Below are 15,323 nucleotides of genomic sequence, written 5' to 3'. Positions count from 1 at the left end.
CACACACACACACACACACACACACCACAATGACAATATGCTTCCAACATTGGATTTTGATTCTGAGGAGTTTGCCACCTCACTGAGCTTCCCCAGATCCCAAGATTTCTTTGGGATAATTACATGCTTGAGAAATGTTTTGCTTTGTTTTTTTTAGGCACTAGAAAGCACAATTCTTATTAGTCCCTGTTCTTTGGGTGACATAGATATTGTAGATTCAGAAGAGCCGGTTTTCAGGTGGTTTTTTGTAGGATTCTTGCTTGTATCATCACCTTCCAACCTGCCCAATGCCAAGGGAAAATTAGTTACAGAGCCACCTACAAGTTCATGTCTTTGCTCCCTCTTTCCATTCATCTCAACCCCCAACTTTCCCACAGGGGAGGCTTTGTGTATGGAGACCCTTCTGCAGTTGAAATATTGGGCTGACTGCTCTCTCCATGCAGGCTCTGGGCCATTTCCACACTTGTATTACCCTTCCTGGATGCCCACACCCATTGTACCCCCAAATCACCAGGGCATAGATAACTAGGAGATTTTCAGGGTGAACAGAAGGAAGTTCTTGTTGCATCTGGGGTAGAGGCATTTTAGGTGTACGTGTTGATAGCCCCAAGTACTAGGTTTAATCTGTTTCTTATACTGGAAGGATCAAATGGACCAATCTCTAAAGGTAAACCTAGAAGGCAGACCAGCCATTTTTGTCCACGTAGTGGCCTACTGCTGGCTCACGAGCAAAGCTCCCTTGGTTGAGAGGGAATCCCTGACATGTCAGAGTGAGCATGGGAACAGGAGAAAGGTTGTTGAGCCTCCTCTCATTGTGAAAAGGTATCTTTTTCTATCTTCTTCCTTTTCTGTCCAGAGACCATGTCTACTCAGAATGGATTGGTCTTTGGCCTTTACTGTTGTTTGGTTTTTGTGGGAAGTTTTTGCACCACTGTGAGGAAGCTGTGGTATTTCTTGTTACTAAGATTTCTCTGGAGATTTCTCTGTCTCCTTTGAAGGGTGAAGGCACTGTCCTGGCATGTGATCATTCTAGATAGGTGTTCTCAGTCCCATTCGTTGTTAATTGCTCTTGAACTTCAGGGGGGAATCTCTATTTGGAATCTGTTCCTGACCCCCTACCTGCTTTCTGGGTGCCCTGCTTCAAGACAAGAACAAATTCTATGCCTGGGGAAACTCTGAGATCAGAAGCAGAAGATATATGGTATTTCAATAGGATGTGGCAAATGATACAAGAATTTCTCTCATCCTGAATTTGAGAGAGCCATTGTACAGACTTGCAAATGATACAAGAATTTCTCTCATCCTGAATTTGAGCTGTGGTACAGCCATTGTAGAGACTTTTGACCTTGGACCTCTCAGGCCGGGTCTGCCATGCACTGACCCTCCTTGGAAGAACAAGGTGGCAGATGATGAATTATTTTTATTATTCCTACTTCAAATTGAGTCAGTCACTTGGCTATCAAATATTTATTGAACACCTACTGTGTCAAGTGCAGGGCTAGAACTGTAGAGGCTCTAAAGATGATACAGTCCTGAAGGAATTAAATATGAGAGGTGAGAAATGTACATAAATAACTATAATACAGGAAAAACGGAGCCCTAAGCGAGGTGCAAGATGCTAAGCACACCCAAAACAGGAAGCAATACTTTTAAGTGGAGGTTTAAAGGAAGACTTTAAAAAGACTGGCATTCCAGTTGGGTTTTGAAGGATACATAGGATGTGTGAAGATGGGTGAATTGGGTTGGCCATACCTACAGTCATGTCACATCATTCATTCACTTAAGGTGTTGATTGCTTTCTGATGAGAAAGCAAGGCAATTTCCAGAATCACATACTTAAGCCATACTGTGTCTTTCACTGTCTGTTAACATTCACCCAACCTTATTGAAAGAATAAGTCTTTCAAGCTACAATCAGTTTCTCTTCTTTTGGTGATCCAAAGAATGCTCCCCCTTGTGGATAACCACTCCATCTTCACAGACTTTGCAGACTATTAGAGCTGGGCTGGTGTTCATGGTCATGCCTTGGCTCAAAGTTCAGTTCCCTGAAGTTTTGTTGTGCCTCACTCCCATTCCCCTGGTCCTCCCCGCATCTTGGAAGTCAGGAGGAAGGAGGTCCTAAAATAGTGATGATTTGTATATCTCCATCAGTGAGGGTAAATCAAAGGATGGGAAGGTGTCAGTTGGCCATTCCAGGTTCAATTTCAGAGACCACTGAGTTCTCAGGGGCAAAGGGGAGGAAGACTTGAATAATGAATGGAATTTCTTGAAGCCCAAAGCTGCCTAAGAGACACAAAGGAGCCCAGTCTCTGTTTCTTAATAATGTTTAGTTCAACCCTGGTCAGGCAGACCTTCATGAATATTTAAGACCATTGCAGCCTCCCAGAGCAAGTCAAGCCCTGCAGACCTCAGTCAGCTCTGAACACTCTTCGTAGCAGCCTAGCAGCTGGTCACTATGAGTACAATATATTCTAACGGGCACTCTTTTGGGGTTTTGGGGAGAGTCCTGATTTCTCCTATAATTAGTACAGTGGTCCCAGCCCTTTTCAGAGACTGTGAAAAGAGTATATAGAAAAGGATGTCAAAAAATTTTTTCTGACCCTTTCCCCAATGCCCTCCCAATTCCCTCAGCCCTACACACATTGTCCCACACATTCTTCAACTTAATTTGATGCAGGGCAAGCAGGAGAACCCACCCATATTTCCCATTTAAAGTGTGGCCTGGCCTTTGCAATAGACTCAGGTTCTCAGCATGTCTATGTGGAAATGCAGGGAGTGCTAGTTCTGAGCATTAGAACCTACTAATACAACAAATAGGCTTGGCCTCCCAATTGGAATCCCTCAGATACCTCGATTTGCTCCATTACAGTCATTCTCTCTTTAACCTCCATAAAATGCATCTGTTGTTGCCAATTCATGGCATGGAACCTTTTCAGAATGGGAGGGATGGTGAGTGCCTGCATCCCTTATGCCAACAAACTAACCATATCAACTCAGCATCCGTTCAGAAAAGGTGAGCTTCTATTTTGCACAAGTCATTTTTAGCTCCAAGCTTCCAATGATTAAATGTTGAGCATTTCCTTTACCTCACACCAGCTGTGGTTCTCTGAGCCTGACTGCCTCTGCACCCCAGGCTGATGGTGATGCCCAGGCACTCACAGGCTCCCATGTACCTCATACTCCACCTTGTCTGCTTAAGGATGTGTTGCCTAAAGCATCATTCATCTCAAACTTAGCTTATAATTACTCAGCACTTGCTTCAGGCCAAACAGTTTGCTCTGTGCTTTTCTGTATAATTTCTTATTTAGGTTATCTAACTTATTTTTTATAGTAACGCTATTTTCTATAGGGATTTAATATAGATCTTTATTTCAAAGAGGAGGAAAATGAGACTAAGGAGGTTGAATGATTTGCCCAACTTCCCTTGATTACTGAAAGACAAAACCATGCTATAGGCTCAGGTGTCTTGATTGAAAGTCCCCTGCCTTTACCATCACACTTGACCATGCATCCTCCCCTCGTTTAAATTGGTGGGGGCATCTTACCTTCCTTTTCTTCCTGCTGCCTAATTGAGAGTTCACTTCTAAATTTCATATATTTATGTAGGCCGGCAGTAGCCCCAAATGGCTTGACCTGTGTAAACTACTCACATTGAGATGGCCTAAGAGCAGGAGCCCTAAGGTGTCAGCTTGAGTCCAACAAATGGAAAAGAAGCTCTTTACCTGATTTCCAGTGATTTTTCTCTGGGGAAAAAAACACATATCCTATGAGAACTTAATTTTTAAGTCAATTATTGTTTCTCTGATTTGTCCCAGGAGGCTCTTTGGGTAGGATCCATCCATGTGGTAGAGAAGGAACCAGGACATTGATTGACATCATTGTTTTGGGGAGCTCAAGGTATTAAAAAGAAACCAAACAGCAAAGTTCTGCATCTAACAAGAGTTACTGACTCCACATGACTGACCTGAATTACTGGGAGAACTCTGGCTCTAACTTTGTCCCAGGAAACTTGTAAGGACTTCGCTTTGTCTGATGCCAGCTGTCAAAGCCGAGGCAATTTCTCCCAATGTTAAAGGAGATCTTCTCCCTTGAGAACCAAAGGCTCAGTCAGACTCTTGAACTCATCATGCCCAGTCCATTTTCATTCTGTTCATTAATTTAATCTTCTTACTTTACTCATTATTCAACCAGAGAATCTCCTAGGCACTTGACTAGACCCTGTCCTCAAGCAATTCACAGTCTGGTAAGGGAGCTAAAACCTGTACATCAAGTGTTGAAACTATCAGTTCAGATATAGGTCTTTGAGCTCAAAGGAAGAGGAGATTACATGGGATATTGTGAGCTCTCCTGTGTTTCTGAAGGACTGCTGAGCATTCTTCATGAATAGCATACCCTCACTTTAGGACCTTAACACAAGGTGTCCCCTAAAGAGTGTCCTCTCTTTTCCCTAAAAGTAACCCCCAATGTGCACCAATATCTTAGCAGCCATTTTTAGCAGATACTTCTTGCAAGATCACAGGAGCCCTTCTCAAAAGCAATGCTCTCTTAGAAAATATTGCTTGACCAGAAAGAAAGGAAGAGAGAAAGGAGAGTAATGGGCAGATTCCTCTCTCCTTCAGATAGATTGCTCTAGAAAGAAAACATGGTGACCTCCATCTGGAGACTTACGTAAAGTGATGCAGGAATTTAGGAATGGACTCTGTCTTAGTCAGTTCAGGCTTCTATAACAAAATACCATAGACCAGATGATTTAAACAACAATTATTTCTCACAGTTTTGAAGGCTGGGAAGTCCAAGATCAAGGGGCCACCAGATTTGGTGTTTAGTGAGAGGTCTCTTCCTGGCTTGTAGATGGATGCCTTCTTGCTATATCCTCAAATGTGAAAAGAGAGAGCTCTGGTCTTTTCTTCTTATAAGGGAACTAATCCCATTATGGGGACTACACCCTCGTGACCTTATCTAAGCCCAATTATCTCTCAAGGACCCCACCTCTAAATACCACCACATTGGGGATTTGGGCTTCAACATATGAATTTGGGGGGACACAAACATAGCAGACCCCTTTACTGTCTTGCCTCCTGGAGACATGAAAGTCCTGAAGCCCAGCATCTTAGCTATTGTTTTTAACCATCATTTCTTTATGTCCACAGAACACATGCCTCCATCCTGAGTTTATAGACTTACAGAGTTACAGGTTAAGCAATAAGCTATGAACATATACATTGGTTACAGAGAATAAAAGATAAGGACATTCTCTTAGGAGCAGCCAAGAGAGAAATGGGGCACAATAGTATGACATGGGGTAAACACAGCCTTGTATCAGTCAAAAAACCTCCAAAGATTCCCTATAAAATGAGAATTCCTGCACCAATCCCTGAAGAACACTGCTATAAGGCCTCTGTAGGCCAACAATGAAATTTTAATTCCCCCTAAGAAAAATTCTCATGGTGAATGTTGAGATATGTCTTGAGGTGAGTTATCAAAAGAGTTTCTGAAGTTAAGACATATCACATCTATTGTATTCATCACTTTTCCAAAACACTACATGCTAATTTCCAAGTAAGTTTTATGGCTACAGATTATGTCAATAGGTGGTAGTTTTAAATCCTCACTGTTTCACAGTGATGAGAATTAGTGGGGTTTTAATCTTTAAGAAATATTACTGATTCCTTAATCTCCTAGTTCAGTTCAACAAACTGGACCACTAAAAGTTCACCAGTGGTTTATCTAGCACTTTTCTCTAGGCATGGCTGAGTGACAGCATGGAAGCTATGCTGTTGCATCACAGGACCATGGAGAACTGGCCTCCACACCTGCTCCCCTCCGAGCCAGGTCACGACCCTCTGAAATCCAGGTGCAGCAGCAGGAGCACTGGATCCATCACCAACCCATACACCAGCTCAAGCACAGTTAACTTTTCTGCAACCTGAAGATGACATTCCCCAAAGTCCCTTCCCATCCTAAATGTCTGTCATCAGTACATCTAGTCATCCAACATAACATCTATGGAGCTCTGAGTTGCCTCCGGACTGTGAACTTTGAACCACTAAGAGAAAAAAAGTTATCTCCTCGCCTTTGAACCCATCTTAATTTTATGAGCGTAAGAACCCAGGGAGATCTTCTTTAAATCAAAGATGAACATCTCCTAAGTTAATTCAACTATAGTTTGTTCTTGCTTTCAAAGAAAGCATGAAGCCAATTTCTCACCATCCTAATAAGCATACTCAAAATATAGATCTTGAAGGTAATTTTTTTTTGCTTCCTAGTCTAACCTCTTTTTTGTTGTTGCTGTCCAGCAGTTTAAGTGTATTGTAATAGAGGAAGCCCATATTTCCTCCAATGGCCAGATTATAACCAAATAATTTAGCGCCAACTGGGCTCATAGCACCTCACTCTATTTCAAAGGCAGGAAAGCTTTCCAACATGGCAAAGGAATTTGTTTCTTCCCTTTCTCAGGGTGTAGGTGTGAGTAAAGGGTTTGTTCACCTATGCAGGTCCTTTGTGTGAGGCAGGTGGATCCAACCACCTGGCCACATCCCAGAGGAATGGGAGAGGGTGCTACCCACACTTATGCAGCCCTGGCGGATCCCAGGCCCTAGATAACAACCCCTGGCTGTCTAAATAGTCCCTTTTCAATGTAAGCAAACCTGGGAAGAGTTTGCCCCCACCGTTAGGAGGCACTCAGAGGGACTAAATAAGGGGGCAGTCAAATGGGTCAGAGTGGTTTTTGTGGGTTTGGGCACCAGGAAGGGGCTAGAGAGGGGCTGTGTGAAGAATAGGAGCTCAGTGTGGCCTCCACAGCATTCTGGCTTGATGTCAAGGTGGCCAACCCCCATGCTCCACTCCTTCCCCTGAACACAGAGAGGACTCCTGAGGCTCTCCAGTGGGTCTTGCCCACCTCCTAACCCATCCCAGACTGGTTGGCTTTACGAATCTCAAAAGAGGATGAATCCTTGTTCACCCTTGCTTTCTCTTCATGTCCCACAGCATGGTTAGGAAGACTGTTACCTGGTCACTTCATTTAGCCACATTGCTCTCTTTCAGCCTCTTGCCCACTCCCAAACCAATGGCTCTGAAGGAATGATGGCGCTTTTTCTCAGATGTAATCTGGGGTTCCTGACTCTGTTCTCGCCATCCTTGGCAGAATCCGAGGCTCTGAGAGGCACAATGGCCTTGACAAGGGCCATCCTTTTGCCAGATGTAGGCTCCCCAGTCCTTGCCCGCTTTGGGCCCCCAGTTCTGGTTTAATAGTTCCATTTTCCCCTCCTGGGGGTGATCTAGATGGCACAATGGGCCGTGAGCTTCATCCTGGTTTCCTGGGATGGGGAGCCAAAGCACAAAGCAGCATTGCCCAAAGGGGCTCACGCTGACACACTGCTCTTTGTTTTTAAGAACAATGCGAAAGCTCAGTGAGATGGGAAGACTCCCTTCAGATACTCCACCCTTCAGCCCCAGATTTCCAGTCCTTTTCTTGTTGGAATTTTAATACCATGTATTTATTATTAATTTTTAATGGAGGAAGGACCTCGTGCTAATGAGTTGTCCAAATGGCACCATTCTTTTGTTGCTGTTTGAAGGTTTAAAGACCGTAGTGAACTGTGTTTGTGTTTGCATATCCATTTCTTGTGCTGGGTTGATTTCAGATTGGTGCATTCTCACTTATCAGGGACCTCTGACTCGAGCAGAACAAAATCAGCTACTTATTCTAGTTACTGTAAGCAGACACATAACTTCTACTGTAATTTGAAAAACCTTGCACTGTAATGGTTAACAAAAAAAAAAAAGCAAACCTTATTGAAACTGATTTTGTATTTTTGATTACATCTGAATTTTCACATTTTTGTATCTAGCCGTGACCATGGTAGTGCTTCCATAGCTTGTGTTCAAGGTCTTGTTTCTTTCCAGGTTGAATTCTTAGGATTGTGTTGATGCCAAATGTTTAAGGGGCAGGACTGGGGCCTGGCTAGCAGAGCCTGTCACGGGGTTGTGTCCTTCCTCCACCAGACCACTGGCTGGCAACGGGAAAACTTGCCTAGACTGGAGCAAGCCGACGTCACATTTCATTGCGCGAATTCCCACAAACAGCTCATATCTCCAACTAATTTGAGGCCAACGGTTTTGGCCAAACCTTTGCCAAGGACTGTCTAAACTGAGCTGTCCCCACCCGTGCACTACCCAGCTTCCTGGGTAAGGGAGGACATTTTTGAAAACAAAACTTGTGAAATTAATTTGTGATTATGATTTTTTTTTCTTCTTGCTGGAAACGTGCTGGACCCAGACAGCATGATGTTATCGCTCTTTCTGCTTTTCCAAACCAATACACCTGTTGTGCTCTTTTGTTTCTTAGTGAAGAAAATTCTAGACACAGACCTAACTATGAACTCTTTTCCTCCTGTATTTCTGGTTAGCAATCCTCCCTATGTATTCCTAACTTGTTGAAGTGTTTTCCTTCTTAGCATTGCTTCTCATATTTTTTTTTTACTGAACAACAACAACAAACCCACAAAGGAACAAATAATATCTTTCTCTTTTTCTCTCTTTCTCTCTCTGATGTGTAATGTTGTGTTGTCCGGATTCTGTATAAAAATATGTATATGATGTATCTGATATTTGGCAGCCACTGGCTGTTACTTTAACCAATATAATTAACAAAAATGCATAATGTTGGTGTTTGATTTTTTTTACAAAAAAACAAAACAAAAACAACCTAGTTAAGATGTTTGTGTATTTTTGCATGGTTAAAATGTGCTTAGTGCATTGAGAAACGTCGTGGAGGTACTCAGTGAAAAGGCCGGTTTACTTTTTGATTCTAATGGTGATTGGTTGTTGACCAGACTATTCCCTATGATGTCCGTCTTTATGTTAGCATAACTCTATTGATAACTTGTTTTATTACTCAAGATTCAACATAGTGTATCTATCTATCTCTATTGTATTGACTGTTCCTTAAAACCAGGTTGTGGAAGTTCACTTCGTCTGGCACAGATGTCTCCATTGCCAATTTCCGTTGAGTTGTGTTCCATTTAATTTGCTGTACAGTCCAGATCTGAAGCCCCCCCACCTCCACCTGCCCCATAGACAAAGGCTGTCATCTCTCCTTCCAGAGGTCTATTCCTTTGAGCAGTACTGTGGTTTTCCCTTCCCACGGAACTTTCCCCCCCATCCTCCCCAAAAAACCTAGTTATACAAAGGAGGAGAAAGGACAGGAAGTTAAGCAGAAATCTAAGAATTATTTATATTTTATACATAATAGTACATATAATATAGTATAGATAGATAGGCAAGCAGACAGACTTTAAATGTGAATTAAGCAGAAAGGTAATGGAAGATATTGAAGGAGAGAGAGAGAGAGAGAGAGAGAGAGAGATCCTGAGTTTTCCTCCCAGGTGTGTCACTAGGTCAATATGAGAGCTGCAGAAAAATTATTTGTCCTTCCTTGTGCCCCAGTTTCACCATATGTAAGATGAGGAAGTGAAAACATTTTTGCAGGGGGAGGGCAACTATGCTTTCTTGAGTCTTCAATGCACTTAGAGCAAGAGTGGGTCTTTAACTACCTAAGAGGTTCATTGCTGTGTGTTTGCAGACCATGCTGGAAGCATCCTCATTCCTCCGCAGGACATCTGGGCCTGCTCAGGAGAAAGACATAGTTGAAAAGGCACCAGCTATTCTGGTGTGAGAGTGCCCTAGCATCCAAAGTTGTCTCTTCGGCTAGGTAGCTTCTGCACAGCTGGGAAGGAGGTGGGGTTGGTAGACAATATTTCTGGTGAGTGGAATTGAGCTTCTCTCCCCTGGAGTCAGAATCCATGGGCCTTAGACACATGAAATTGTCTATTTTACATTTTCCCAACAAAACCTCTGATAGGTGCACCCCACCTTGCTTCAAAGCAACATACACAGTTCATATCAGAAGCACCTGTATTCTCAGTATTCGTGGTGTTGCAGACACTGGTCTTTTGGCAGAAACAGTGCACCTGTCTCCAAATAGGTCTTTGCTTCCTCCTCAAATCTGGAGACAGAGCAGTCCTTCAAGGTCTTCAGGCTCCTTGGTTCTGCAGTGAGAGGTCAATCCTGACAGCCAACAAGGTGGAACACGTACTGCCTTTCTCACTCTTAAGAGGGAAGACCTCAGAGCTCAAATGCTTCACAAGCATCTTGTCATGGGCCCTTCATCCTGGGATGTATGTGACCATAGCATTGATCTCACTACTGACCATTGCTAGTGGACATCTTTCAAAATATATTGAAATTTTCATTAGGTTTGATGGCACTTGTTACTTTTCCTCAGAGTCAAGGTTGACTGTAAAGGGGCAGGACTCCAGAGACATGGCAGGTACTGCTCCACTCCTGCCTGGCTCTTCCAAGGCCAGAATTTACCAGATGAAGCAGCATGAACGTGACCTTATTTGACGTGAGCCTCTTCCCCACCCCTTCCCAGTGACATTAGTCAGGACTCCCAAGAGACCCATTAGAAAATTTACTCACTCTCTCCAGAAGCAAGATTTATTCTTTTTGGATGCAAGGCTAGTAGACACTATGATCCTAGAATTCAGCCCCTACCTTGTGTCTAGTCCAGACTGATACTCACGTCTCTAGAACCACAGATTCTGAATGTCAGAGAGGATCTTAAGGCTCTTGTGGACCAGTCTCCTCCCTTTACAGATGAGGAACCCAAAGCCCAGAGAGAGATGAAGCAATTTTCCTGAAGAAGCACGGTTAGAAATGAGCAGAGCCAGAATCCGATCCTGCATCACAGTGCTCTTCTATCCCTCTCCTTAGGCCCACTAGTGCAGAGTCCCTCTTCTAATTCGTGAAATTCAGACATGGTGAACCTCATGTTTTATAGGAGTCCGTGGGAAAGAGAAGCGTTTGCTTTCTCACTGTGGACACAACATATATACTGCCCCCACTCCAGCTCAGCTCTCTGTAAGCCAAGTTACGAGGGTTCGGATTTTGAATAAAAACTGAGCTGATGTCTTATTTACCTGTATTTTTGAAGAACATGGAGGAACAATTAGGATAAGAAGCAGCAAAATTGACATCTATAGCCTGCTCTTACTAACTCTCTTGCTAGCATAGGTTTTTCTAAATAATTGGAGTGCTCTGTCCATCCACCCAGCCACCCCATCTCTCCTTCTGCCTTTCCAAGTTTCTTGGGTGTCTTCCATTCCCAAGGCACCTGATCTCTCCAGAAGAATATTCCACAGCTCCTTTTAATGGTCTATTTCATAAAGTCCAAAACTTTTTAGTCAAAGCACGTCTTCATAATTTTACCATAAATTCCTCCGTCTCCTTTTTTTTAAAAAAAATATGCATCTCTCTCTGCTAACTTTCATCTCAACTGAGTCACCAGAGCCCGAGGTGTGTTTTCCTCATACTAAATGGTGGCTCCGGGAACTTCCTTGGGTGTCATTCTTCTAAATTCAGCGCAAGCCTCCTGACCTCACCTTCCCCTCACAGGAACTTAGAAGCACCTGGCTTATCTGGTCTGTTTTTCTTTGGAAAAACTCCTTGCTAGCGAGGCCCCTTGATTCCCTATTAGTGTCATCACTGAGAAGGACCCAGCGAGTCCTGCCTCCCTTTCCCCTCAGCCTCCAGTACTTAAATGTCTTTTTCTTATTAAATAGAGAAAAGTCTTTGATTCCAGTGATATTACAGTGCTCTTTCTCTAAAAAGATCAAGTAACCAGAGTTAAAGATTTTTAAAGGGCTTTAGGTCCTGAAGTGGCTGTGATTCTGGCCCTTATCACCCCTACGCTTGTCATAAATTGGACGCGCTCCTCCTGCACTAGGCCCTCAATCAGGCTCCAGAGAAAAGGGAACACAACCAGGGGCCCAGAAAGGAAACTAAATGCTCTTCCTGGTGATGGTTACCCTGAAGAAGCGGTTACAGTGACTGCTTTATTCCATTAAAGTTAAACCTTAGGGGTTGGGGTTGGCGGTCTCCCTTTGAAATGTTGGGACTGAAGAGAGCACTGGGGGGAAAGCGCCCCCTTGTGGCTTTATGGGTACTGTTGCTGTTATATTTTTTTGAGGCTCATTGGCAGGGTTTTAAAAAATCCTGCTTGCCCAACGGGAAGAGCAGAGCTGAAGAACTTGACATTGATTTAAGAATGTAAAAATCCAACAAAATATCCTAATCCCTGCAGAGAGAGTTCTGTGTTCCAGTACTGGCTCTGCAGTAACTCCCTGTGTGACTTTGGGCACTTTGCCATGGGGGTCTGTCTGTCAAATGAGGGATGAAGCTACATAATGTCCAAGGAACCTTGTTTTGTACTGTGGATGATTTCAAAGCAGATATTTGAACACATATTAAAGTAGACTTGTACAATGAAGTCCCGTAGACCTACTAATCGACTTCAGCTCTCTACATAATGTCCAAGGAACCTTGTTTTGTACTGTGGACGATTTCAAAAACAGATATTTGAACACATTAAAGTAGACTTGTACAATGAAGTCCCGCAGACCTACTAATCGACTTCAGCTCATGGCCTGTCTTGTTTCATCTATATGCCCACAGCTTGATGATCGTATTTGCTTCATTATGGATCTCGTATTGTAACCCTTGGATTCCTGGATGGAATGTTGCTCACTTTTCTTAGGACCAAAGCAAGACAGGTTCAATCAGAGAAAGGTCAGGCAGGGCACTGGTCCCCAGACAGCTGGCCATTACAACTGGCATTTCTGCTTCATCACATATTGGCCCCATGACTGCCCCTTTTTGAGGTGGTCTTGAGTAACTAGAGCACAGCCATTGCATCCTTAGCCCCAGGCATCTCATGGAGAGTTCTTGCATTAGACTGCTATCTAGACCACAGGATGAAAGGGATGTCTATCTTATTCATTGAGCTCACATGTGGGTCATTTGCTGGAGTAAGTAGTTGTACCTTTTAGCAATGGCCTCAGAGCCAGTTCTTCAATTCTAGGGCCTCGGCAGGCATAGCACCCAGGATCCTGCCAGAAGTCTACTCAGAATGGCAGGCCACTCTCAAGGTTTATCCTTCCCATAGCATCCTGAGGCCCGTCTCCTTCACTCCAGTACAAGGAGAAGGGAAACGTGTCTTCCATCTATTTTGTTCAGTCTTTTGTATTTCCTGTGAGTTGAGTTAAGTCAAAGGAGCTTCTTTCATTCCTTTAAGGGCCCACTCAGGGGCTCACAAGCCTTGCAAGGACCTCACATTCTCATGGGCTTTGCAGCTGTCATTTTATCTGATGTGGGGGGAACATTACTGAGCCCTGGCTAGTCCTGCCTCCAGCCGAACACAAGTCTCACTGGGACCTGTGAGCATCAGGCCTGGCTTTCCAGGATGCGTGGTGTTCAAGGTTTTTGAGATGGGCCAGATAGTCTATAGCAAAGGACTTGCCCCAACTCTGCACAAACCTAGGTGCTGCCACTTTTGACTCAACAGCTGGGTGCCCACAGCCTGCCCTCCTGAGAGGACCTTGGGAAAGAGAGTCTGGAGAGTAGAAACTTCAGTCAAGTTGCCCCAAGTCAGGGAAGAGCCTTCTTTTCCATGGAGCCTTTCAAAGGGCACGCCCTCTGCTACTCGTGTACTGTAAATTCCGGGGCCTCCTGTGCTTGGGGGGAAAGGTAGCTGAGGAGAAAGGGACTTCTTCTCACCTTTTGTTTACCTTCAATCTGGCTGAATTTAGCTGCCCTTAACTTCTAGTTTGCTCAAGTCCTTATTGCCTTAACAACCACCTAATAAGCAGTCAGAACCCGAAGAGAAAGCCCCTTTGGTGGCATTCATTGTGAAGCGCTATACCTGTCCCGTCTTCCCCCTGCTATTGTGCCTGAGGAGAGTCCCAGCCCCTCTTGCTGAACCAGAAATGTTCCCAGGTTGAGGGTAAACCCAGAACTGCTCGGATGGAGAGATCCCCACCCCACACTGTCACTCCTGACGACCTTCAGACTTGCTTTGCTTCAGATCTGGACTCCTCACGCTCCCTCCCTTCCACCTCTTGTTCCAGAGACCCTCCGCACCCCCTCACTCTCGGTGCCATTCCTGAGGACCATCTAGACTTTTTGTTCTCCTGAGCATTCTCCCCACCTTCAGCTGCAGCGTATTTCTTCAGCCTCTCCACCAAGCTCTTTAAAACGAAAGGCAGTTGCTGTCTTCCCATGGACAATAATGAATGTATCTACTGTAAGCGCAGACCATGTAGAGAAGTGGCTGGGTTAATCACAAAGAGGGTTTTTGTAAAGCCTGTTTATTTTTTTAAGTCAGTTTTGAGCATTTCTATTTTACCACCCTTCACGTGGTTTTGGGGAACCCAAATCGTATCAAGGTCTCATGCCAAAACAAGCCAAAAGTTATTTTCTTTACCTTTTTCCTCCATGCACCATGATTTAAATGATTGTTTCAGTGTCATTTTAAATGTTTTCTTGTGACATGTACTGACGATAAAAGTCATCTTGACAAAAAAAAAAGATTTATACATGAATCAGAAAGTATTTATTTCAATTTTGTACCTTTCCATTTTAATACATTATAATGTATTGACTCAGCTGAGATGATATAAACAGTTCATTTTAATAACATGAGTGTGTGTGTGCCTTTTCCTTTAACATGGTGGGGGAGGGGCAGATAATCCTGGAGTGGGCAATTCTGGGTGCTTCTTGGCACCCATGTGAGCAGAGCATGGCCTCTGACTGGACCAAAGGCTTTTCAGAGGCAGCTGGTGAGCCCAGGAGAGGAAGAGATGGTACGGGGGGAATGAGGAGATAAGTGGGTGGGCCATTGGGGGGGAAGCGGGGGGTGGATGCCCTGACACCATAGGTAGAAACTTCCATGGAGAAGAGGCTATGTACTCACAGAGCCTGAATGCAGACTGGCAATCAAAGGTTTGGGTAGGGGCCAGGTAGGGAAAAACTCAAAGCAAATAAGGTGAGAAGAAGCTAGAGAGAAAACTCAATGTCTAATTCCTCCCCCAGCTGGCTGAAGACCTATAAGGCTGCCACATGGTATATGCAGAGAGGAAGAGAGAGAAAACCAGATGGGCAAGCCCACCCCAACAGAGGACCCTGGTGCAGCCCGTTCCTTCTGCCACCAGAGATAACGCCACATTCAAGTGTATGACATATGACTTTCACCGCACACAGTGACCTTGACCACTAGAAAATGTGGTCCAATTGGTATCTTGAAACCTGGCCCCCATCAGTGCAGTATACCTTTAATTGTTTGATGGAGGAATAAGCTGGAGGGCAGGGCACAGCATATGTCTTTTTAACCCCCCAACAAGTTGCTAAAATGTGTAAAATGGTGCTTTCTACAGCTGTTAGTCAAATGGCTGAACTTTCTATGGATAGAATTAACTTTTTAAAAAT

The 15,323-nt window shown here is 44.0% G+C and overlaps 1 long non-coding RNA gene across 1 annotated transcript; it reads right to left on the bottom strand.

Annotated features, from left to right (window-relative positions):
* Positions 1 to 4,913: 4,913 nt before the first annotated feature.
* Positions 4,914 to 14,524, bottom strand: LOC106724978. The gene is made up of 2 exons (XR_001360801.1): positions 12,463 to 14,524; positions 4,914 to 12,341 (listed from the first exon to the last, which is right to left on the bottom strand). It is a non-coding gene; the product is annotated as an uncharacterized LOC106724978 (long non-coding RNA).
* Between the last annotated feature and the right edge of the window lie 799 nt (positions 14,525 to 15,323).

This window comes from Myotis brandtii, unplaced genomic scaffold (assembly GCF_000412655.1).
Source record: "Myotis brandtii unplaced genomic scaffold, ASM41265v1 scaffold1282, whole genome shotgun sequence".
Lineage (NCBI taxonomy): Eukaryota > Metazoa > Chordata > Mammalia > Chiroptera > Vespertilionidae > Myotis > Myotis brandtii.
Note: the sequence above shows the minus strand (reverse complement) of the source record. Positions and strands in the feature narration are given on the sequence as shown.